General features: G+C 32.5%; 1 long non-coding RNA gene across 1 annotated transcript in view; it reads left to right on the top strand.

Annotated features, from left to right (window-relative positions):
* The window catches only part of LOC128284135 (uncharacterized), a 46,269-nt gene continuing 19,268 nt past the window's right edge, over positions 1–27,001 (top strand). Inside the window, exon 1 of the long non-coding RNA XR_008274463.1 lies at positions 1–77. This is a non-coding gene — a long non-coding RNA (uncharacterized LOC128284135). The remainder of the gene's footprint in view (positions 78–27,001) is intronic.

Here is a 27,001-nt window from a genome sequence, read left to right on the forward strand (position 1 = left end):
GCTATTTCTTCATATTTTCTCAGCCAAAACGCCATAGAAGGTCTGGAGAAAGCTGATTTTTCATATTTTTACATCATGTGAGTTTAATTCTTGCTTTTTCTTGATAATTTTTATGTTTTTATGACTTTTACAATTAGGTCCACGTAGAATTCATTAGTTTTTGATTTTATGGGTGAAATTGGAAGTTACCCTGGATGGATAAGGAATTTTATGATGAATTATTATGAAATTTAAGTTCTAATTTCATATTAAGGTGGTTTTATTAAGTGATTTTGATAGGAAATGATATGTAGGACCTAATTGTGAAAAAGTTGTGAATTGAAGGTTGCTGTTGAAATTTAGAATATAAAAGGTTTTGAAATAGTTTATAATGATAAAATAAAGTGTTAATTGAGAAAATTAGTTCAATTGATGGGTGAATTGAGCAGGACTAAATTGTGAAAACTCAAATTTTGGGGTAAAAGTGCAATTTCGAAATTTGAACAGCATAAATTATGAAGTGAAATAGAAATCAAATAAATGCTAATGAGTAGAAATATTTTATATTATAGATCAAGAATCCAAAGAAGAACGAGGAAAAGAAAAAGTTGCGGAATAGTCCCTAAATTTCAATATCTTCTACAAATTAGCCAGGTAAGTTCATATGGTTGGAATTAGATGTTTATTTGTGAATGATTGAAGTTTATAATGTGTTATTATATACGAATTTGTTGTGGGATTGTGTAGATTTTGTTAATGAAAGAATAAATGTGGAAATGCAAATTAGGAAAACGCAGGATTGAGTAATGTTCAGATCGTGACGTGTGATGAATTGATTGGATAAGACCATGGTTGTTCCATGGAAAAGTGTGAAATGTAGGTATGGTATCATCCATACTGAGTTGTGAAATGTAGGTATGGTATTATCCATATCGAAATGTGAAATGTAGGTATGGTATTATCAAATCCATACTTGAGTTAAAAATGTAGGTATGGCATTTCCCATACCGAGTTGAAAATGTAGGTATGGTATTTCAATGAGGAAAACCATACTGAGTTGTGAATCGTGGCATTGAGCAACGACGTACTCAATTTCGTAAGCCGCTTCCTAATTTGATTATAAGAAATAAAAGAGAAGTGATCCAAATGAAAGAGATTGAGTAGTTGTTATTGTTGAGCTCAACTATGTGAATTATTATAACAATGGTTGTGAATCGCAGGAAACTTTAGTAAATTTTTGGTATTGTTTGGAAATATTATGTTTGGTAAGCATTACTTTTAACCTATGAACTTACTAAGCTTCAATAAGCTTACTTGTGTGTGTTTAATATTTTATGTGACTTGAAGTGAAGTGGGTAGATCGGATCAACACAACAAAGCACACTATCCAGATCAATTCGGTAGCTTTTGTTTTATGTTTGAAGATTTATATGGCATGTATAGAGTTTAAATGAAATGAAGTAAAGATGTTATAAACTAGTTAACAACATTTTGTACTAAAACAGCTTTTTGGTTAGTAGTAGTAATTTGAGTTTGAAAATTTACCATAAATCATGAAAATCTAATTAGAGGTTGAATAAAATATGAAATTAAATCTTATTGAATCTAGTTTCACATAGAAGAAACGGTGTAAGCAAAAGGCTTTCATATCAGAGATATTTGAATTTTTGTGAGACAAGGCCGAGTGATTTTGAACTCCCTGCTCGATTTGTAAAATCATTAAAATTGTAAACAATTAATTAGGAGTCATACTATATATGTATGGATTCCTTATTGAGTCTATTTTAATAGAAATAAATGTCTTAGTTATTTGAATTCTGTACACGGAGAAATTTGGTTCGTAGTGAACAGGGTCGAGTAATGAACCTCAAACAAGGGAGACTTCAACTAATAAACTGTACTAATTGGCCCAACCAAAATTCTAGAAAAATTAGTAAGTAGATATATGAGCCTAGATTTGGGGAAAATTTACGGATTTGGATTTTGAGTTTTGTAACTTGGGATATGATTTTTTTCATCTGTAACGCAGCTTGGATAGCTTATCCGGAAAATGTGATATAAATTGTTTGAATTTGTTTAAGTGCTCAAATAAGTTTAGTAATGCCTCGTGCTCGACTCCGGCGACGGTCTCGGGTAAAGGGGGCGTTACATTTATTGGTATCAGAGCTTTGGTTTAGTCGATTCTCGGAACGAATTTGATGTGTAAAGTGTTTAAAAATACATGCCATATAAATCTGTGATAGTGTGATGTGAATGATCCGATCTAATTACTAATTTTTGTTATAGATTGTAAAGATGTCTGATAGACCCGATGGTGCTAGTCAGGAAGAGGAAGTTAATAGTAGAATACGACTTCGAGCGGGGAACAAGTGGTAATGTCCCGATTTCTTTGATGAGAGAGGAAGAACTTAAAAATATGATTTACTGGATTAATGAATCGGTGGTATCATGAAACAATACAAGGAAGAATTCAGCACAACAACCTCCTCCTCCCCTCTGTACCACCGCCATAACCCCGGTTGCTCCTTCTTTAATAGATGAATCTAGCAAAAGAAAACCAATTGAAAAACTCGAAAGTTTGGAGTGAAGAATTTCGAGGAGATCGGACGATGATCCTAAGTTAAAGCGAGTATTGGTTAAAGAGTTTGGAGAGTTTTAAACAGATGATGTGTTCTCCGGAGGACTATTTGGGATGTGCGCTTCGCTATTGAAAGAAGAAGCGTATAATTGGTGGGAAACCATTGAGGAAGTGGTACCGCAGATAAACTTACAGGGAATTCTTCCAAAACGAATTTAAGAAGAAGTATGTGGGAAAGAGATATTTAGATAAGAAGAAGAGAATTTCTTGATCTTCAAAAGGGAATAAAACAAAGGGCTTAATATGAAAGAGAATTTGTGTATCTCAATAGATATGCTCGGGATGTTGTAAATTGACAGAGGAAGAAATGTGCATTAGATTTGAAGAAGGGCTTAATGATGAAATCGAATGATGATTGGAGGTACAGAGATTCGAGAATTTGTGATTCTGTCTGATCGAGCTCAAAAGATAGAAGAAGTGTATAACAGAAAGATGCAAAGAGAAAGAAGAGGTAAAGAGGTATACAAAAGAAGTTTCTCTAGACCAACTTCGACTTTTCCGGCCAAAAAGTTCAGAGATGATTCTGGTCGACCTATTACAATCCCAGAACGATCGAATAAAAGTAAAACGACTCAACAAGATGTCGGAGTAACTAAGAAACCAGCAGCTAGTGTTAGTAGTGTGCAAAATATTCCGAGACTTAGATGTAAAAATTGTGGTAGATTTCATATTGGTGAGTGTTGGGGAAGAGCCGGAGCTTGCTATAAATGTGGTGGAACTGATCATTTTATTCGGGACTGTCCTCAATTATTAAAAGAAGATAGAGAACAAGGGGAGAAGCAAGCAAATACTCCTCAGAAAGGAAAACGTTCGGTCAAAGTAGTCTCTTTGGACTGTTCATTCGGGAACGAGAGATACTGCAGATCGATCGAGACAAGAGTACCTGACGTACATATGCTATCCGCAAGGGAAGAAGCTTTTGCTCCGTATGTGATAGTGGTAATTTCTATCTTTTGATGATTCTGTATGCTTTAATTGATCCCGGATCTACACATTCATATATTTGCACCGCATTAGTGTCGAAAAAGAAAATGACCTGCTGAGTCCATCGACCTTGAATTGCAAGTCACTAATTCACTAGGGCAAAGTGTGTTGGTTAATTTAATATGTCGAATTGTCCACCGAAAATACAAGGCGTGAATTCTCTCACGATTTAATGTTGTTACCTTTCCGAGAATTTGATGTTATTCTTGGAATGGATTGGTTGATTGAACACGATGCCATAGTGAATTGTAGAGAAAAACGGATTGATTTAAAATGTCAGACAGGGGAAATAGTTTCAGCTGAGTTTGGGGATAAAAAGAATAATGTCGAATTATTTCACTGCATACTCGAAAATTGATTCGGAAAGGTAATGAAGCATTTTAGCTTATATTCTTGATACTCGGGTTCGAATTGAAGATGGAACAATTGTCGTTGTTAATGAGTTTATCGATGTGTTTCGAGGAATTACCCGGTTTACCCCGGATCGTGAGGTTGAATTCACAATTGATGTAATTCCTGCATGCACTCAATATCAATAAAACCGTATAGAATGGCACCAAATGAGTTAAAAGAGTTGAAGACACAGATTGCAAGAGTTATTGGATAAAGGGTTCATCGGATCGAGTACATCACCTTGGGGCGCTTTGTCTTATTTGTGAAAAAGAAAGATGGTTCGTTGCGATTGTGTATTGATTACGAGCGCTTGAATAAGGTAACAATTAAAATAAATATCCATTACCTCGTATCGATGATTTGTTTGATCAACTGAAAGGTGCTGCAGTGTTCTCAAAAATAGACCTTAGATCTGGGTATTATCACCGAAGGTTAAAGAGTGTGATGTGCCAAAGATCGCTTTTGAACTCGGTATGGTCACTACGAATTTTTGTAATGCCTTTTGGTTTAACGAATGCCCCTGCTGCATTTATAGATTTAATGAATCGAATTTTTCAGTCTTATTTGGATAGATTTATGGTGGTATTTATTGATGACATATTGTCTATTCAAAGACAGAATCCGAACATGCACAGCACTTGAGAATTGTACTACGACTTTGAGAGAAAAGCGCTTATATGCGAAATTTAGTAAATGTGAGTTTTGGCTTCATGAGGTTGGATTTCGGGTCATATTATATCACCAAGGAATTCGTGGATCCAAGTAAAGTTTCGGCGGTGGTGAATTGGAAAACACCAAGAATGTAAATCGAAGTGCGAAGTTTTCGGGATTAGCAGGATACTATCGCCGCTTTTGTAAAGAATTTTTCCATGATTGCTTCACCAATGACTCGCTTATTACGAAGAATATTGAGTTTATGTGGTCTGATGAATGTCAGCAGAGCTTTGATCAGTTAAAGAAAATGTTAATAGAAGCTCCAGTCTTAACTCAACCAGAATCAGGTATACCGTATGTTGTGTACAGTGATGCATCTTTAAGTGGTTTGGGTTGTGTGTTAATGCAATGGAAAGGTGGTGGCTTATGCTTCACGGCAATTAAAACCACATGAAAAGAATTACCCTACACATGATCTTGAGTTAGTGCAATTGTTTTTGCCTTAAAAATTTGGAGACACTATTTATATGGTGAGAAGTGTTATATGTATACGGATCACAAAAGTTTGAAATACTTAATGACTCGTAAGAACCGAACTTAAGATGAGACGGTGGTTAGAGTTCTTTGAAAGACTACGATTTGGTTATTGACTATCATCCAGGGAAAGCTAATGTAGTTGCTGATGCACTGAGTCGAAAGTCATCCTTGTTTGGACTTTGGGCAATGAATGCTCATTTGGCTCTTAATGAAGAAGGTGTTGTATTAGTAGAATTGAAGGTAAAACCAATGTTTCTTCAACAAATTCAGAAGCTGCAGAATGAAGATCCAAAATTGGTGCTAAAACGGCAAATGGTTCGGGATAATTTAGATTCGAGTTCAAGATTGATGATGAAGGTATATTGCGCTATCATAATAGGATTTGTGTTCCAAATAATTCGATTTAAAAATGATATTCTTTCAGTAGCATATAATAGTATGTATTCTATTCATCCGGTAGTACAAAAATGTATGGTGATCTCAAAAGACATATTGGTGGCTGGTATGAAAAGAGAAATTTCGAATTTATTGCAAAATGTTTGATTTGCCGACAAGTTAAAGCAGAGCATCAAGTGCCAACGGGTTTATTACAACCCATTATGATTCCTGAATGGAAGTAGGAGCATATTTCAATGGATTTTGTGTCGATTGCTCGTGACTCCAAGAAAGAAAGATTCGATATGGGTGATTGTTGATAGATTGACAAAGTCAAGACACTTTATTCCAAATGTAATGCATTTTTCACTTAATAAGTTAGCGTAATTGTATGTGTCGAGATTGTGAGACTACATGGAGTTCCAATATCTATCATTTCGCATCGGATCCGAGGTTTACTTCAAGATTTTGGAATAAATTGCAAGAAGCTTTAGGCACCAGATTGAATTTTAGTACAAAGATTTCATCCTCAAACAGATAGACAATCAGAGCGAGTGATTCAAATTTTAGAAGATATGTTAAGATGTTGTATACTCAAGTTTGGTGACAGTTGGGAAAGGTATTTACCGCTATTGAGTTTGCTTACAACAATAGCTATCAGCCTAGTATAAAATGACACCATTTGAGGCTCTTTATGGTAGAAAATGCAAGACTCCATTGTGTTGGTCTGAATTGAGTGAATCAAAATAGTTGGGGTTGATTTGATTCAAAAATCAAGAGAAAGTCCGGATTATTCGAGATAGCTTAAAAGTCGCTTGATCGTCGAAGTCATATGCGGATTTAAAACGAAGAGACATAGAATATGCAGTGGGTGATCGAGTATTTTTAAAAGTTTCACCATGGAAAAGGGTGTTACGATTTGGTAAAAAGGAAAATTAAGTCCGAGATTCATAGGGCCATATGAAATTGTGGAAAGGGTTAGTCCTGTGGCTTATCGTTTGGCTTTACCTTCTAACTTGAGAAGATTCATAATGTGTTTCATGTGTCTATGCTAAGGCAAGATAGGTCGATCCTTCACACGTAATTCCCATACTGAAATTGAGCTTCAACCAGATATGACTTATTCGGAAGAACCAAGAAGATTTTGGCTCGTGAAGTTAAGGAATTGCGAACAAAAGAGTACCATTGGTTAAAGTATTATGGCATCGACATGGTATAGAGGAGGCAACCTGGGAAACAGAGGAGTCAATGAGATCACAGATTCAAATCTATTTTCAGTAACAAATTTCGAGGACGAAATTTTTAAAGGGGGAGAGTTGTAACTACTAATTTTCAAGGTGTCGGAAATGGTGATTTGAGATCACTAAATTCGACAAATAAGATTGAACAAGATAGTAATTTAATATTTATGAGTCAAGTAAGAATTTAGAAGAATTTGTGAAATGGTGAAATTAGTGAATTAAAAGAATTTATTAGGTCAACGGGTCAAAAATGAGGTATCGAGACCTCAAAGTTGAAAATCGAGCTATAAATATTTGTATAAATATTTATGGAGTGTCATTGAGTTAGTATTAAAGTTTCGTTAGAAAATTTTAACGTTTGGATGGCTAATTAATTAAAAAGGACTAAATTGAAAATAGCACAAAATTTGTTAAATTGTGAGTAAATAGCTTAAGTATTTAAAAAGATGGATTTAAAGAGCAATTAGACCCAAAGGTTAATGGCTGGACGGTTTGGGTATGAAATAAGCAATAAAACAATGTGAACAAGGGGCAAAATTGGAAATAGATAAAAGTTAATAGTTAAATAATGATGTAATTGAAAAATCTAGATATTTCTTCATATTTTCTCAGCCAAAACGCCATAGAAGGTCTGGAGAAAGCTGGTTTTCATATTTTTACATCATGTGAGTTTAATTCTTACTTTTCTTGATAATTTTATGTTTTTATGACTTTTACAATTAGGTCCACGTAGAATTCATTAGTTTTTGATTTTATGGGTGAAATTGGAAGTTACCCTGGATGGATAAGGGAATTTTATGATGAATTATTATGAAATTTAAGTTCTAATTTCATATTAAGGTGGTTTTATTAAGTGATTTTGATATGAAATGATATGTAGGACCTAATTGTGAAAAAGTTGTGAATTGAAGGTTGCTGTTGAAATTCAGAATATAAAAGGTTTTGAAATAGTTTATAATGATAAAATAAAGTGTTAATTGAGAAAATTAGTTCAATTGATGGGTGAATTGAGCAGGACTAAATTGTGAAAACAGTAAATTTTGGGGTAAAAGTGCAATTTCGAGATTTGAACAGCATAAATTGTGAAGTGAAATAGAAATCAAATAAATGCTAATGAGTAGAAATATTTTATATTATAGATCAAGAATCCAAAGAAGAACGAGGAAAAGAAAAAGTTGCGAATAGTCCCTAAATTTTAATATCTTCTACAAATTAGTCTGTAAGTTCATATGGTTGGAATTAGATGTTTATTTATGAATGATTGAAGTTTATAATGTGTTATTATATACTAATTTGTTGTGGGATTGTGTAGATTTTGTTAATGAAAGAATAAATGTGGAAATGCAAATTAGGAAGAACGCAGGATTGAGTACGCTCAGATCGTGACGTGTGATGAATTGATTGGATAAGACCATGGTTGTTCCATGGAAAAGTGTGAAATGTAGGTATGGTATCATCCATACTGAGTTGTGAAATGTAGGTATGGTATTATCCATATCGAAATGTGAAATGTAGGTATGGTATTATCAAATCCATACCGTAACACTCCTTACCGAGACTGCTTCGAGAATCGAGCACGAGGCATTACTAAACTTATTCTATCCCTTAAATAGGTTTAAATTGTTTATTTAAGCATTTCGGAATGTGCTGCCATTCTGCGTCAGTAGTCGCCTAAAATTCATATCTTGAGTTCGAAACTCGAAATTAAGATCCGTAAATTTTCCTGAAACTAGACTCATATATCTATCTACTAATTTTTTCATAGATTTTGACTTGGCCAATTAGTACAGTTTATTAGTTAAAGTTTCCCTGTTTCAAAACTCGACTGCACTAACCTCTTGTTACTACGAACCATGTTTCTTCCTGTACAAAATTCATATCACTAAGCCGTTTGTTTCTCTTAAAACTAGACTCAACAAGGATTATAACCATATAAATTATACCTTCTAATTAGTTTTGTACAATTTATGGTGAATTTCCAAAGTTGAAACAGGGTTCCAGAAATTGCTCTGACCCTGTTTCACTAAAACTCAGATATATCATGAAATATAATACCTTTACCTATTTTTCTTATTCCATAAGAAAATAGACATAATAAGCTTTAATTTCATATATTATTCATCTTCAAACTATGTTTATAAAATTTTAGTGATTTTTCAAAGTTACGTCATTGCTGTTACTTGAATCTGTTTTAGGTTACTTTCACATTTTCATAATTTTCATGTGATAATCACCATTCAATCATACATATTAATAAACATGCATATCATCGGCCATTTTTATTAACTAATCACTAGCAAGTATTTACACATCATTCATTGTTCATATTATACCAAAAGTGGCTAAGTTTCTATACATGCCATACACAAAACAAAACGCCTAATTATACCGAGTTATTTCTTTGATAGTGTGATCGGCCTCCGACGTTTCCTTCGATCCCCGAGTGGCTAGATAAGTACTATAAGAAGAAGAAAATAAAGAGATTAAGCACTAGGCTTAGTAAGCTTACAAGCAAATAAATCACAACATTCAACATAATGGATAATTATGCATAATATCATCTAACATCATAAATTTCTTTACTTCTCAATTTCTATCTTCTTCTTTATTCCCTTACCTTCTTTCTTACCTGACCTTTCCTTTTTCATAAGTATAATCTACTTTTCCTTTGCTGTTAATTCACTGTAATTTAACTCGTATCCTGACCCGTTGAACCACTCGGAATACTAAGGATACTAGGGTCGCTTCTGTCTATCAATATCTCGCCAATGCCATGTCTTTGACATGGACTTACATGAATTATTCCTGCTCCAATGCCATATATAATATGGACTTACATGGCTCAATCCTGTCTCCAAAGCCATATTTCTAATATGGACTTACATGGCTCATTTCGCTCATCTGTCAACCCTAATATCCTAACATTCCTAGGGTTCAACCGGCTTTCTAACACTTTTCCTCTCATCACTTCACCTTAAATTCGACTTTAAATATTTTCATAACATAAATATATAAATGCTGAAATTGACAATAATAATGTAAAATAAAAGAATATTGCATTTATTTACTGTAAACTTACCTCGATACAAAATGTGACTAAACTTTACAATTTAGTCCTTTACTTTTTCTTTTCCCGATCTACTCTCAATTTCGCTCTTCTTGATCTATAATAGCAAATTTAGCTTATTTAATATCAACATTTATCAAAACAACCCTTTACTCAAACTTTGGCAAAATTACATTTTGCCCCTAAACTTTCACATATTTGCACTTTTGCCCCAAGGCTCGTAAATTAAACTTCATCCTATTTTCTTATGTTTTATGACATGCTGATCATTTTTCCTTCTATGGCAACATCAAATTCACACACTAACATGTACTTATGACTATTAGGTATTTTTACCGATTAAGCATTTTACTGCTTTCACTTAAAACCAAGTAGCACAAGTTGTCTAACATAATTTAAAACCTCATATTCCATCATAAAACATCAAAATACACAAATTTCACCTATGGGTATTTTTCCAAATTTGATTCCTAACTTAAATTATTGCTAGCATAAGCTTTATCGAGCTACCGGGACTTCAAAAACGTAAAGATCATTAAAAACGGGGCTTGGAATCACTTACTATGAAGCTTGAAAGTTGAATAAACCCCAGATATGGAGAGAGGTAAGGTTCTGCTGGTAACTTGAAGAAGATGATACAATTTTATCATCTTTTTCACCTTTTTATTAATGTTAATAACCAAATGACCAAAATGCCCCTCCTTACTAAACTTTCAAAAATTCCTTCCATGTCCTAATTTTGTCCATGAACTTAAAATTGGTCAAATTACCATTTAAGATCTCCTAATTAATATTCCAAAATAATTTCATACTAAAAACTTCTAGAATGCAAGTTTTGCAAATTATTCGATTTAGTCCCTAACCTCAATTTAAGCACTTTATGCATAGAATTTTATCATGAAATTTTCACACAATCATGTAATCATACCATGAACCTCAAAATAATAAAATATATATATATATATATATATATATATTTTACCCTAAATTTGTGGTTTCGCAACCACTGTTCCGTTTAGGCCCTATTTCGGAATGTTACACATACTGAGTTAAAAAATGTAGGTATGGCATTTCCCATACCGAGTTGAAAAATGTAGGTATGGTATTTCAATGAGGAAAACCATACTGAGTTGTGAATCGTGGCATTGAGCAACGACGTACTCAATTTCGTAAGTCGTTTCCTAATTTGATTATAAGAAATAAAAGAGAAGTGATCCAAATGAAAGAGATTGAGTAGTTGTTACTGTTGAGCTCAACTATGTGAATTATTATAACAATGGTTGTGAATCGCAGGAAACTTTAGTAAATGTTTTGGTATTGTTTGGAAATATTATGTTTGGTAAGCATTACTTTTAACCTATGAACTTACTAAGCTTCAATAAGCTTACTTGTGTGTGTTTAATATTTTTATGTAGATTGACTTGAAGTGAAGTGGGTAGATCGGATCAACACAACAAAGCACACTATCCAGATCAATTCCGGTAGCTTTTGTTTTATGTTTGAAGATTTATATGGCATGTATAGAGTTTAAATGAAATGAAGTAAAGATGTTATAAACTAGTTAACAACATTTTGTACTAAAACAGTTTTTGGTTAGTAGTAGTAGTTTGAGTTTGAAAATTTACCATAAATCATGAAAATCTAATTAGAGGTTGAATAAAATATGAAATTAAATCTTATTGAATCTAGTTTCACATAGAAGAAACGGTGTAAGCAAAAGGCTTTCATATCAGGAGATATTTGAATTTTTGTGAGACAAGGCCAGAGTGATTTTGAACTCCCCTGTTTTGATTTGTAAAAATCATTAAAAATTGTAAACAATTAATTAGGAGTCATACTATATATGTATGGATTCCTTATTGAGTCTATTTTTAATAGAAATAAACGTCTTGGTTATTTGAATTCTGTACATGGAGAAATTTGGTTCGTAGTGAACAGGGGTCAGAGCAGCTGAACCCTGAAATAGGGGAGACTTCAACTAATAAACTGTACTAATTGGCCCAACCAAAAATTCTAGAAAAAAATTATTAAGTAGATATATGAGCCTAGATTTGGGGAAAATTTACGGATTTGGATTTCGAGTTTTGTAACTTGAGATATGATTTTTTTTCATCTGTAACGCAGTTGGATAGCTTGTCTGGAAAGTGTGATATAAATTGTTTGAATTTGTTTAAGTGCTCAAATAAGTTTAGTAATGCCTCGTGCTCGACTCCGGTGAAGGTCTCGGTTAAAGGGGGCGTTACAATGTGACTATAGTTAAGGGCGAAACCGACGAGGCAAAATAATGACTTTGGTCCCATTTGATTAAATGGTATAATTTCATGTTTTACTTTTTGTTAGATATTTTTAATTTAGTTTATTTAACTTTTGATTGGTATTTATACTCTTATTTATGTAAGAGAATATGAATTTAATTATGTTGAAGTGTAATTTTCTCTTATTAAACGATAGAAGAGAAATTATTAATAGATGTAACCATTCAAAATCCCATGCGTAAACGCCAAAGAACATTGCATTTATTTTGAAATGGTAATTAAAGAATCTCATTCATTCATTCTTTATTTTGTTTCTAATAACAATGCAAACTAAAATAAAAATAAAAATAGAGCTAATATAAATATATATATTGAAGTATTTGAATTTGACAATTTATACTTATTTTGTACTTAATTGTTTTTACTTAATCAAGATTTAAACTTGAAAATCGTAAGCTAACTTGGTAATTTTCGTAGGTATTGACTAACACCATTAAAATACATTAACATGGCTCTGACGACCAATAGTATTGTAACACGTAGCATCCTTACATTTTGGCACATGACAAAAAGTTAAAAAAGAAAAAATATTTAAATTTTATTAAAAAATTATAATCTTTTTATTTTGCCATGAGTTAAAATGTAAGGTTACCACATATCACCATACTATTGGTCGATAATGCCATGTTAGTTTATTTTAACGGTGTTGGTACCTAAAAAAAGCATCAAGTTGACTTACAGTTTTCAAGTTTAGGTACCAGTTAAGTCCAAAAAAAAATTTAAATATCAAGTAGGTATGAATTATGAAGTTTAGGTACCTCTATATTTATTAACTCAAAAAGATAAGATGAGATTAAAAGGGAAACTTTGATGTAATTTTAATTGGGCTAAAAAGGCAAAAAAAAGTCATCTATGAAAAATCAGAAAATCAATTGAAACCTTATGAAAAAAGTGCACCCAATTATGTAACATCCCGAAATAAGGCCTAAACGGAACAGTGGTTGCAAAACCACAAATTCGAGGTAGAAAAATTTATTTTATTATTATTTTGAGGTTCATGATATGATTGCATGATTGTGTGAAAATTTCGTGATGAAATTCTATGCATAAAGTGCTTAAGTTGAGGTTAGGGACTAAATCGAATAATTTGCAAAACTTGCATTCTAGAAGTTTTTAGTATGAAATTGCTTTGAAATATTAATTAGGAGGGTTTAAATAACAATTTGACCAATTTTAAGTTCATGGACAAAAATTAGGATATGGAAGGAAATTTTTTAAAGTTTAATAAGGAGGGGCAATTTGGTCATTTGGATATTAAATGAATTAAAAAGAGAAAAATAACACAAAATTTGTTATCATCTTCTTTATTTTCTGCCGAATTTATGCTCTCTCCATAGCTAGGGTTTCTTCAATTTTCAAGCTCCATAATCAAGAAGAACGAAATTTGAGAGTAGATCGGAGAAAAGAAAAAGTAAAGGACTAAATTGTAAAGTTTAGTCACATTTTGTATCGAGGTAAGTTTACAGTAAATAAATGCAATATTCTTTTATTTTACATTATTATTGTCAATTTCCAGCATTTATATACTTATTTTCTTTGAATATTTAAAGTCGAATTAAAGGCGAAGTGACAGAGAAAAAGCATTAGGAAGCCCCGTTTGAACCTTAGGAATGTTAGGATATTGGGGTTGACATGGCAGGACAAGACAGAAGTGAGCCATGTAAGTCCATATCAGATATATGGCTTTGGAGACAGGAATGAGCCATGTAAGCCCATATTAGATATATATATATATATACATATATATGGCATTGGAGACAGGAATAATTCATGTAAGTCCATGTCGAAGACATGGCATTGGTAGGATATTGATAGACAGGAACGACCCTAGTATCCTTAGTATTCTGAGTGATTCAACGGGTCATTGTATACGTTAAATTACAGTGAATTATCAGCAAAAAGGGAAGGTAGATTATATTTATGAATAGTGAAAGGTCAGGTAAGAAAGAAGGTAAATGAGTAAAGAAGGAGGTAGAAAATGAGAATGTAAAGAAAGTTTATGAAGCTAGGTGACATTATTTATATTTATTCATTATGTTGAATGTTGAAATTTATTTGCTTGTAAGCTTACTAAGCCTAGTGCTTACTCTCTTTATTTTCTTTTTCTTATAGTTTTTATCAAGCCACTCGGGATCGAAAGAAACGCTTAAACCGATCACACTATCGAAGAAATCACATTGGTATAGTTAGACGCTTCGCTTTGTGTATGGCATGTATAGGAACTTGGGTTCTTTTGATATGATATGATCAATGAATGATGCGTTAATACTTGCTAGTGATTAACTAATAGAATGGCTGATGAAATACATGTTTAATAGTATGTATGATTAAGTAGTAACTATCACATGAAAACTAAGAAAATGTGAAAGTAACTTAAAACAGATTCAAGTATCGAAATAACGTGATTTTGAAAAATCACAAGAAATTGTAGAGACATGGGTTGATGGTGAATAATATATGAAATTAAAGCTCGTAGTGTCTATTTTCATATGGAATAAGTAAAACAGGTAAAGGTTTTGTATTTTATAAGGTATCTGAGTTTTGGTGAAATAGGGCCAGAGCGATTTCTGGATCCCCTGTTTCAACTTTAGAAATTCACCCTAAATTTTACAAAAATAATTAGGTGGTGTAATTTATATGGTTAGAATCCTTATTGAATCTAGTTTTAATAGAAATAAATAATATAGTCATATGATCTTTGTATAGAGAGAAAAGTGGTTCGTAGTGAGTAGAGGCTAGTGCCGTCGAATTCTGAAACAGGGGTAACTTTAACTAATAAACTATACTAATTGGTTAAGTCAAAAATTCTAGAAAAAAATTAGTAGATAGATATATGAGTCTAGTTTCAAGAAATATTTACGGATCTTAATTTCGAGTTTTGAAACTCAAGAATGAATTTTTAAGCAACCATGATGTAGAAAAATAGTTTATTCCGAAAATTAAAATAAGTGGTTTAGAGATGTTTAAAAGGTAAGTTAAGTTTAGTAACACCTCAAGCTTGACTCCGGTGACGGTTTCGGGTGTGGGGGTGTTACATTTATTGGTATCAGAGCAGGTTTAGTAGGTTCTCGGAACAGTTAGTGTGAGTAAAAGTCTAGCTATACATGCCATGCCTGTATTTTGATAGTGTGACGACTCCTGACGATTTTTAGATATTTTGTTTTTTAGTAATAGATCCCGAGCTAACTGGTGATGATGATGTAGAAAGTAATGCGCATGCTCCCGCGAAAGGGGCACCGCCATCTGAGAATAGGCCAGTAACAGTTAATCAGGGAGGAGTGACTCGAGAAGCTCTCTTCCAAGCTTTGAATGATTTGTTTGCCGAGTTCGTTCGCACTAATCCGCAGCTAGACCTCCACCCCTCATGATTCTCGGGCTACCCATGTAGCTCAAGCTCCCCAAATCCACAGTGCATGTGATAAGAGAAAATCCACCATTGATAGAATCAGAAACAAGGGCGTAAGAGTTACGAGTAACAAAAGATGATGATGCGAAAGAGCGAATTTTGGTTAGAAAATACTATCGAGTCTTTGACGAATTATCTTGTACACCCGAGGAATGTATGAAATGTGTAGTATCACTTCTTAGAGACTCAGCCTACTACTGGTGGAAGACATTTGTATCAGCTTGTACAAAAGGAGAGGGTCGCTGGGATTTCTTTCAGAGGAATTTCGTAAAAGTACATCACGAGGTTTATTGACCAGAAGAGAAAGAAATTCCTGGAATTGAAACAAAGTAATATGACAGTGACCGATTATGAGCACGAATTTGTTAGGCTTAGTAAATATGCTCGAGAATGTGTGTCCACAGAGGCTATTATGTGTAAAAGGTTTGAGGATGGGTTAAATGATAATATCCGACTGTCAGTGGGTGTCCTAGAAATAAAAGAGTTTGTTATTTTAGTTGAGAGAGCCTGTAAGGCAGAGGAGCTGTTAAAAACAAAAGGCAAAATTGAGACAGAGACACAAGATACAAAGAAGAGACAGATGAGCAGGTCATTCCAGGCTACATCCAAAAGGCCAAAGGAGTTTTCTACCAGATCTAGTTTCGCAACCGGGTATTCTAGTCAGAATAGAGGCAGCAGATTTAAGGATTCGAAGGCTCTGAACACCTCGACTGCGAGTGTAGGTAATGTTGGACAGGGTAGATCAGCGTGTTCACGGTGTGGTAGACTTCATTATAGTCCTTGTCGGGCAGGCGAAAATGTTTGTTATAAATGCGGTGCTCCAGATCATTTTGTATGAGAATGTCCAGAGGTGGCTAATCGAGAGATAACACAGAGTGCTAGATCCAAAAATGCTCCTACTAAAGGCAGATCACCGAGGCAACCGGGAGTAGGAGCAAGTAACAGAGGTATCTCAAGAGATTCGGCTGTGAGACCAGATGTTAGAACCCCTGCAAAGACTTATGCTATTCGTGCATGCGAAGAGGCATCATTCCCCGATGTGATTATGGGTATATTTTCTCTATATAATATTAATGTCATTGCTTTGATTGATCCGGGTTCAACTCATTCATATGTTTGCAAGAAATTGATGTCTAGTACAAGTATGCCTATAGAATCTACAGAATTTGTGATTAAAGTATCGAATCCATTAGGCAAGCATGTATTAGTAGATAAAGTATGTAGAAATTGTCCTTTAATGATTAGAGGCTACTGTTTTCCGGCCGATCTCATGCTATTGCCATTTGATGAGTTTGATGTGATTCTTGGTATGGATTGGTTGACTACACATGATGTGATAGTGAATTATGGAAAGAAATTCATTGAGTTGAAGTGTGAAAATGGTGAAATTCTTTGGGTTAATTCAGAAGAGTCAAATAGTTTATTTCCCATAATTTTTGTTATGCCTGCTCAGAAATGTTTGAGAAAAGGGTATGAAGCTTATCTTACTTTTGTGTTAAACACTAAAGATCCAGAATTGAAAATTGAATTAGTGTCTGTGGTATGTGAGTTTCTCGATGTGTTTCCAGAAGAACTACCAGGTTTGCCTCCTGTTAGAGAAGTTGAGTTTGGTATTGAGTTGATTCCAGGTACCACACCCATTTCTATTGCTCCTTATAGAATGGTTCCGTTGGAATTGAAAGAATTGAAAGCTCAGTTGTAGGAATTAACAGATAAAGGCTTTGTAAGACCCAGTAGTTCACCATGGGGTGCACTAGTGCTATTTTTGAAAAAGAAAGACGAATCGATGAGATTGTGCATAGATTATGGGCAACTTAACAAAGTAACAGTAAAGAACAAGTATCCATTGCCTAGAATTGATGATCTGTTTAATCAATTGAAGGGAGCTACTGTGTTTTCCAAGATAGATTTGAGATCCGGATACTATCAGTTGCGAGTTAAAGAGTCAGATGTTTTAAAGACTGCTTTCCGGACTAGGTATGGTCATTATGAGTTCCTTGTGATGCCATTTGGCTTGACTAATGCTCCTGTCATTTTCATGGACTTAATGAACCGAATTTTTAGACTGTACTTGGATAAGTTTGTAGTTGTGTTCATTGATGATTTCTTGATTTATTCTCATGATGAGACTGAGCATGCAGAGCATTTGAGAATAGTTTTACAGATTCTGAAAGATAATCAGTTATATGCCAAGTTCAGCAAAGTGAGTTCTGGTTACGAGAAGTTGGTTTTTTTGGACATATTGTCTCAGGTAAAGGTATTAAGGTCAATCCGAGTAAGATTTCAGCCATTATTGATTGGAAGCCTCCTAGAAATGTATCAGAAGTTAGAAGTTTTCTTGGTCTTACCGGATATTATAGACGATTTGTAGAGGGATTTTCCATGATAGCTACCCCACTGACAAGATTGCTGTGAAAGGATGTCAAGTTTGAATGGACTGAGAAGTGTCAACAGAGTTTTGACAAGTTAAAAGCATTATTGACTAAAGCTCCTGTTTTAGTACAACCAGAACCAGGTAAGGAGTTTGTGATTTATGTGATGCGTCCATGAATGGACTTGGTTGTGTACTTATGCAGAAGGAAGGTAATTGCTTATGCCTCTAGATGCTTAAAGCCACATGAGAAGAACTATCCGACACATGATTTAGAGCTAGCTGCCATTATTTTTGCGTTGAGGATTTGGAGACATCATTTGTGTAATGACCCAAAATTCACGGGCATCGGAAAAGTACATTAACAGGCCTCCGTCTTAGTAAATCGAGTTCGAAATAATTACTAGAAATATTTATGAGTTTAGCGATGTGTTTGATTAGGTTTAAATTAGGTGAATTTAGCTTAATTTAAAGTAATTAGTAAAAATGACTAAATTGAATAAGGAGTAAAAGTTTAATTATAAATTAGTAGGAAATAATAAGGACCAAATAGGAATTAAGCCTATTTGGGAAGATGAGGCTACAAGGAGTAAAAAATCTAAGATTTTTACTTAGTTATATAGTATAATTTTGACAAGTGGATGGTAAAAAATAAATAATAAATAAATTATTATAATATATTATTAGCAACTAAAACAAATAAAAGAAAGAAAATAAAGTAAAGAACAAAGAAAAGAAACAGAATAGGCAAACGAAAACCAGAGGAAGGAAAGAAAGAAAGAAGAAAGAAAAGAAAAAGGAAGAATTAGGGTTTGAAGGTTTGAAAGTTTAATAGGTAAGTTAATTTAGCCCTTTTACTTAATTTTAATGTTTTAAAAGCTTTAGAACAAAGTTTTGATGAAATTAAATTAATATTTTGAAAGTTATTAGAATTCTAAATATTGTTCATGTTGAACAAAAAAATGAAATAGGGTTTAATTGAATGAAATTCAAGTTAAAATAGATATAAGGATTGAATTGCAAAGTAAGCTATAAGTTTTGTGTTTTAGGGACTAAATTGAGGAAAATTTCGGAATTAAGAAAATATGTTGAAAATTTAATAGTTAAATTTGAGTTTAAATGAAATTTGAATAGACATAAGGTGTGAATTGGTGTTATAAATTTGGTTATTAACATTTTACATCAAAACAGTTTTGGGAAGTAGCAATGGTCTGGCTTTGAAAATTCACTAAAAATTGTATAAATTGAACTAGAGGATGAAAAAAATATGTAATTAAAGCTTATTGAGTCTAGTTTCTTATAGTATAAATAGTGTAAGCAATAAATTGATGAATCAAGAGATATTTGAAATTTTGTAAGACTGGTTCGGGGTGATTTCGAGATGCCCTGTTTTAACTTTGGAAAATAATTATAAATTGTAAAAAAATTATTATGGAGTGTAATTTATATGTGTGAACTCCTTAATGAATCTAGTTTCAAAATAAGTAAACAAGAACCTTATTCGAGTTCTGTATAATGAGATAATTTTTTTTAGTAGAGAGAGGTCAGAACTGTCAAATGAAATAACAGGGGAGTATTTAATGAATAAACTGTACTAATTGGCTAGACCAAAAATTCTGAAAATATTATGGTGAGAAGATATATGAGTCTAGTTTTAAGGAAAATTTATGGATATTAATTTGGAGTTTCCTAGCTAAAGATATAAATAATTTAGTAACAATAACTCAAGTAGACAGCTTAATGGTGAAATTATATATATACATTAAAAATGGTTAAATTTGCATGTTTAGGCTCATGGATTAAATTGAATTGTGTTATATTGATGATTATAAATTATTATTATTTTCGTAGTTAACAAAGAACCCAAGACATCGGCACACAAAGGAAAGGAGAAAGCTATCGAGGATTAAAACGAGAAATTCACGGTTTGTATTACTATAATTCAAATTACTTTTTATTAAATGCTATATATCAATTCTATATTTAATAAGTGAATTATAAGGTAAGTATTGATATTTGAGTTGAATGAGAATTGAATTGAATGGTGAATGTGTATGTATAATTGAATTGTAAATTGATTTGAATGTGAAAATTTTAATTGAAAAGTAATCTTGGAATGGAAATGAAAGTGAATTGAGAATTGAAATACCCTATTAACTAGTCGGGCTAAGTCGGATATAATTGGCATGCCATAGGATATGGAAGTGTACGGGATTTGCCGGCTTTATCGATCGTGCACTTTATGTGTCGATTTCGTGCACCTCGTGTGTCGATCAAGCACCTCGTGTGTCGTTTTAGGCACTTTATGTGTCGATAATCGATCGTACTATGTACCGTTTTAGGCACAATGTGCCGCATCTGGTGTGTTTGGGTTGGAACTGTATCCGTTAAAGTCCGAAATGTTAATAGGGTGAATAATTGAAATGAGAAGTTCAAATGAATTTGATCGATTGTACTAGTGAATATGAAAGAAATTAAAATTGTGGACTGAAAATTTAGATTGGAAATGAAATGCATGGATTTAAAATGATTGTGGTGATTAAAACCGGTAAATGTGATTTGTAACTAAAATTGAATAATAGCTAAAGATTGTTTATTTATTGTTATTTAATGATAACTTAAAAAAAAAGAATTGTTATTTGATGCTGAGTTCTTATTTTATTTTTTTAATTGCTATTGCAATTTGAATTATGGTAATACCACCGAGTATGAAATACTCAATGTACAGTTGTTTCCGCAGCGCAGTTAATAGAAGTCTAGTGTCCCGTCCAAGATCCGAGTGATCCCGACTTCAATGAAAAGATTTTGGGTGATGTTTTCTTTCTTAATTGAAAGTGGCATGTACTAGGTGTTGTATAAGTTATATAGATATACTTGTAAAGTTAGTTATAAGAATGGTATACCATATTTTGTTATTAGTTTGATAAAATGGTAAATATTATATTATATAATTTGGTATAAGTTGGAATGAAAAAAATGAATGAAGTTATTAGTTAATTTGGATTAATATTATGAATGTTTAGTTATTAAATGACTATGTTAATGAATTGGTTATGATTTAGATATATTTAGGTTTAAATTGTTTTTGATTGTGCCATTGGTTTTGGATTAGGTGGTTTTTGGTTTGAATTTGCAGGGGGGTTTATGTAAAAATTAAGAAGAAATGCTGTCGAAATTTTTGTAAATAAAAATATATATATATATTCCCCTGAATACTCAAACAAGTCCCGTTTCATTCCACTTTAATACTTGTGTTGGGCTTCGAAAGTCCATTATAGGGACATAATTCTTCAATTATACTATGAATGTTATAATAATTGTAAAATATCCATAAGTTGTCTGATATATCCGGTAATGCCTCGTAGCCCTATTCTGATAACGGTTTGGGGTTAGGGGGTGTTACAATTTGTACGGTGAGAAGTGCCACATATTCACTGATCACAAAAGTTTGAAATATTTGATGACTAAAAAAGATTTGAATTTGAGGCAAAGAAGATGGTTAGGGTTGATTAAAGATTATGAGCTAGTGATCGATTATCACCCAGGTAAGGCAAACGTTGTTGCTGATGCTTTGAGTAGGAAATCTTTATTTGCATTAAGAGCTTTGAATACTAGTCTAGCCTTATCAGATGATGGGTTGAGAGCTAAACCGATGTTTCTTGAAGAAATTTGTGAAGCTCAGAAAAATGATAGTGAGTTGTTAGCCAAAAGAGATCAAGTGTGAGTCGGATATAGAGTCGATTTTCAGATCGATTCGACGGTTGTTTGATGTTCGAGATAGGGTATGCGTCATCAAGAATGATGAGCTTATTCAAAGATCTTACAGAAGCACATAGTAGTTCTTTGTCTATTCATTCAGGTAGTACAAAGATGTATAATGATGTGAAGAAAATGTACTGGTGGGTAGGAATGAAAAGGGACATTTCAGAGTTTGTTTCTAGATGCTTGATCTGTCAGCAGGTAAAGGCTGAACATTAGGTACCTTCAGGTTTATTGCAGCCTGTGCTAGTTCCTGAGTGGAAATGGGATCGAGTTACTATGGATTTTGTGACAGGATTGCCGTTGACACCAAGAAAGAAAGATGCAATATGGGTTGTGATTGATAAGTTAATGAAGTCAGCTCATTTTATCCCAGTTCGTATGGATTATTCACTTGACAAGTTGGCCGAGTTGTATATTTCAGAGATAGTCAGACTACACGGGGTATCGTTATCGATCATTTCAGACAGAGATCCAAGATTTACTTCATGGTTTTGGAAGAAATTGCAGAAGGCTTTGGGCACTAAGTTGGGTTTTAGTATAGCTTTCCATCCTCAAACCGACGGTCAGTCAGAAAGAGTTATTCAGGTATTTGAAGATATGCTTAGATACTGTGTACTGGAATTTCAAGGCAGTTGGGAAAAATATTTACCATTATTAGAGTTTGCCTACAATAATAGTTATCAATCGAGTTTAAAGATGGCACCTTATGAAGCTTTGTATGGACGTAAATGTCGCACACCTTTGTATTGGATGAGCTTAAGGAAAATCGATTCGAGGTTGATCTAGTTAAGGAAACAAGAGAAAGTAAAATCATCGAGATTGCTTGAAAGCGACCTCGCATGCACAAAAGTCGTATGCGATTTGAAGAGAAAAGAGATTGAGTATCAAGTTGATGACAAAGTTTTTTGAAAGTATCCCGTGGAAGAAAGTTCTCGATTTGGCAAGAAAGGCAAATTAAGTCCACGCTTTATTGGACCGCTTGAAGTGATTGAGAAAGTCGGACCATTAGCATATCGGTTAGCTTTGCCGATTGAGTTAGAGAAGATTCATAATGTATTTCATGTGTCTATGCTACGTCGTTATCGCTCAGATCATCACATGTGATTTCTCGACGAGGTTGAGATTCAACCGGACATGACTTACGGTGAAGAACCCAGAAAGATTCTAGCTCGAGAGGTAAAGCAATTAAGGAACAAAAGTATTGCACTTGTGAAAGTACTATGGAATAGACATGGGGTAGACGAGGCTACATGGGAACTCGAAGAGGCTATGCGAAAACAGTACCCAAATCTCTTCACAGGTAAAATTTTCGGGGACGAAAATCCCTAAAGGGGGGGAGAAATGTAACATCCCGAAATAAGGCCTAAACGGAACAGTGGTTGCGAAACCACAAATTCGAGGTAGAAAAATTTATTTTATTATTATTTTGAGGTTCATGATATGATTGCATGATTGTGTGAAAATTTCGTGATGAAATTCTATGCATAAAGTGCTTAAGTTGAGGTTAGGGACTAAATCGAATAATTTGCAAAACTTGCATTCTAGAAGTTTTTAGTATGAAATTGCTTTGGAATATTAATTAGGAGGGTTTAAATAACAATTTGACCAATTTTAAGTTCATGGACAAAAATTAGGATATGGAAGGAAATTTTTTAAAGTTTAGTAAGGAGGGGCAATTTGGTCATTTGGATATTAAATGAATTAAAAAGGGAAAAATAACACAAAATTTATTATCATCTTCTTTAGTTGCTACCGAATTTATGCTCTCTCCATAGCTAGGGTTTCTTCAATTTTCAAGCTCCATAATCAAGAAGAACGAAATTTGAGAGTAGATCGGAGAAAAGAAAAAGTAAAGGACTAAATTGTAAAGTTTACTCACATTTTGTATCGAGGTAAGTTTACAGTAAATAAATGCAATATTATTTTATTTTACATTATTATTGTCAATTTTCAGCATTTATATACTTATTTTCTTTGAATATTTAAAGTCGAATTAAAGGCGAAGTGACAGAGAAAATGCATTAGGAAGCCCCGTTTGAACCTTAGGAATGTTAGGATATTGGGGTTGACATGACAGGACAGGACAGAAGTGAGCCATGTAAGTCCATATCAGATATATGGCTTTGGAGACAGGAATGAGCCATGTAAGCCCATATTATATATATATATGGCATTGGAGACAGGAATAATTCATGTAAGTCCATGTCGAAGACATGGCATTGGTAGGATATTGATAGACAGGAACGACCCTAGTATCCTTAGTATTCTGAGTGATTCAACGGGTCATTGTATACGTTAAATTACAGTGAATTATCAGCAAAAAGGGAAGGTAGATTATATTTATGAATAGTGAAAGGTTAGGTAAGAAAGAAGGTAAGTGAGTAAAGAAGGAGGTAGAAAATGAGAATGTAAAGAAAGTTTATGAAGCTAGGTGACATTATTTATATTTATTCATTATGTTGAATGTTGAAATTTATTTGCTTGTAAGCTTACTAAGCCTAGTGCTTACTCTCTTTATTTTCTTTTTCTTATAGTTTTTATCAAGCCACTCGGGGATCGAAAGAAACGTCGGAAACTGATCACACTATCGAAGAAATCACATTGGTATAGTTAGACGTTTCGTTTTGTGTATGGCATGTATAGGAACTTGGGTTCTTTTGATATGATATGATCAATGAATGATGCGTTAATATACATGTTTAATAGTATGTATGATTAAGTAGTAACTATCACATGAAAACTAAGAAAAATGTGAAAGTAACTTAAAAACAGATTCAAGTATCAGAAATAACGTGATTTTGAAAAATCACAAGAAATTGTAGAGACATGGGTTGATGGTGAATAATATATGAAATTAAAGCTCGTAGTGTCTATTTTCATATGGAATAAGTAAAACAGGTAAAGGTTTTGTATTTTATAAGGTATCTGAGTTTTGGTGAAATAGGGCTAGAGCGATTTTTGGATCCCCTGTTCCAACTTTAGAAATTCACCCTAAATTTTACAAAAATAATTAGGTGGTTTACTTTATATGGTTAGAATCCTTATTGAATCTAGTTTTAATAGAAATAAACAGTATAGTCATATGATTTTTGTACAGAGAGAAAAGTGGTTCGTAGTGAGTAGAGGCCAGTGCAGTCGAATTCTGAAACAGGGGTAACTTTAACTAATAAACTGTACTAATTGGTTAAGTCAAAAATTCTAGAAAAAAATTAGTAGATAGATATATGAGTCTAGTTTCAGGAAATATTTACGGATCTTAATTTCGAGTTTTGAAACTCGAGAATGAATTTTTAAGCAACCATGACGTAGAAAAATAGTTTATTCAGAAAATTAAAATAAGTGGTTTAGAGATGTTTAAAAGGTAAGTTAAGTTTAGTAACACCTCAAGCTTGAATCCGGTGACGGTTTCGGGCGTGGGGGTGATACAAATTAAGTCATCAATGACTGAGAAAACATAAATTGGGTCCTTTCATTAATGAAAATTATCAATTACTTAATTTGACCAGTAACCGCACCAACATGGTTGACAGAAGCCACAAGAAACGACCACATGGTAGCATGCTAACGTGATATGCCATGTTTGCAGAAATAATAATAATAATAATAATAATAATAATAATGTGTATTTGAAAAAAATCTAGATAAATGGTTGTCCAAATTCATTTGAACCTAGACAATCATTTCTCCAAATTCATTTTAGATGAATGTGAAACTTAAAAAAGTTTAAAAATTATTAATAATTCAAATTCATTCCATGCACATTTTTATTAATTTATTTTTTTAATTTTTGCTAATGTGGTGGTAGCTTCTGCTAACTTCCATCAACACAACTAACAGTCAAATTGATCAATCGATGGTTTGAATTAATGGAAAGGGTCAATTAAATTTTAGGTCATTGAGGCTCAATTGAGTGTATTTTCTTTTCTTTTTTTATAATGATCGAATTGATTTTCTTATTTTTCACTTATGATTTTTTTTGACCTTTTAATCTTTTCATTGTGTTGCAAATAAAGAAAATTAAAGATAACCAATTATAGTTGTACCGCAATCGCCCCAAGCTTTTCAAGTCACTCAAGAATGCTTCTAGACATAAGGTCTTATCGCTCATCAATTTCAATAATAGTTGTTATAATATATCGAACGAGTATCTTGACATATTAAACACGAATTATTTTAAATTTGAGAGTTAAAAGAAATCAAAACGAATAAACTTAAATCTATCTTACTAATTTACATTCGAAAGTACGATTACGCTTGAAAAATGAGTTTGCACCCCTACATTACAATGCCTATCCTAAAATTACACCATTTTGTAACACTTTTATTAGCCCAAGCTTATTATCTAATCGATCTAGATTTACTAATTTAGAAATTCTATATTAATCTCAAATCCAACCGAATTAATTGTCGTTTAAACTAAATTCTAAAGTCGTCAAATTACATTATTACCTCCGCCTAGTAAAGTTGTCCCATTTTGACTTTTTGAAGGAAAATCTTTTCAACTTTGACTTTTTATTAATTAAAATATAATTTTGATAAAATTTTGAAAAAGATATAACTTGAAAATTTTCAATGAAGTAATTTTTAGTAGTTCATAAAATTTAATTTATTAAAATATTTAAAATATTATAAGTCAAAGTTTAAAAAATTAACTAAAAAAGCTAACTCCGATATTTTTATTGGGACGTAAGGAGTAAAAATTAATCTTATTAAAATTAATGTTGTTTGAACTAAACTGCATTTACGTAAATTGAGAACTGATTAAAGTATCTATTCGAAGAAATGTAAAAAAGTCAGATCATTCACAAATCAATATGGATTAATTGAATTCAACTAAAAACCAATTGAATTAAATTTTATATTTTAATTATTTATTTATTTTAAACTAATCATATTAGTCAAATCAACTACCACTCTAATTCTTAAAAAAATTGTTATAACTCTTCAAAAGATTTGCATGGTTAAAAACCCATTGATTTCTTTTCTCAAAGTTCCCCAAAACTTTCCAAAATTAGCTTAAAAGTTAAAATAAAATTAATATTATATTTTTTTCCCGAAATATAATGCTAATTTCATGCATTTAATTTTTATTAATTATGAAAATTAATTTAAAATTAATTAATTATTATATTAAAATAAAATAATATTTATAGATAAAATTTATATTTATTTAATAAAATTTTAATTATAAAAATATTATATTTGTTATGAATATCTTATTAAGTGGATGTCCGTCATGATCAAGATAAAGTTTGAATATACTTTAAATTCTAATAGTT

This window comes from Gossypium arboreum, chromosome 11 (genome assembly GCF_025698485.1).
Source record: "Gossypium arboreum isolate Shixiya-1 chromosome 11, ASM2569848v2, whole genome shotgun sequence".
Lineage (NCBI taxonomy): Eukaryota > Viridiplantae > Streptophyta > Magnoliopsida > Malvales > Malvaceae > Gossypium > Gossypium arboreum.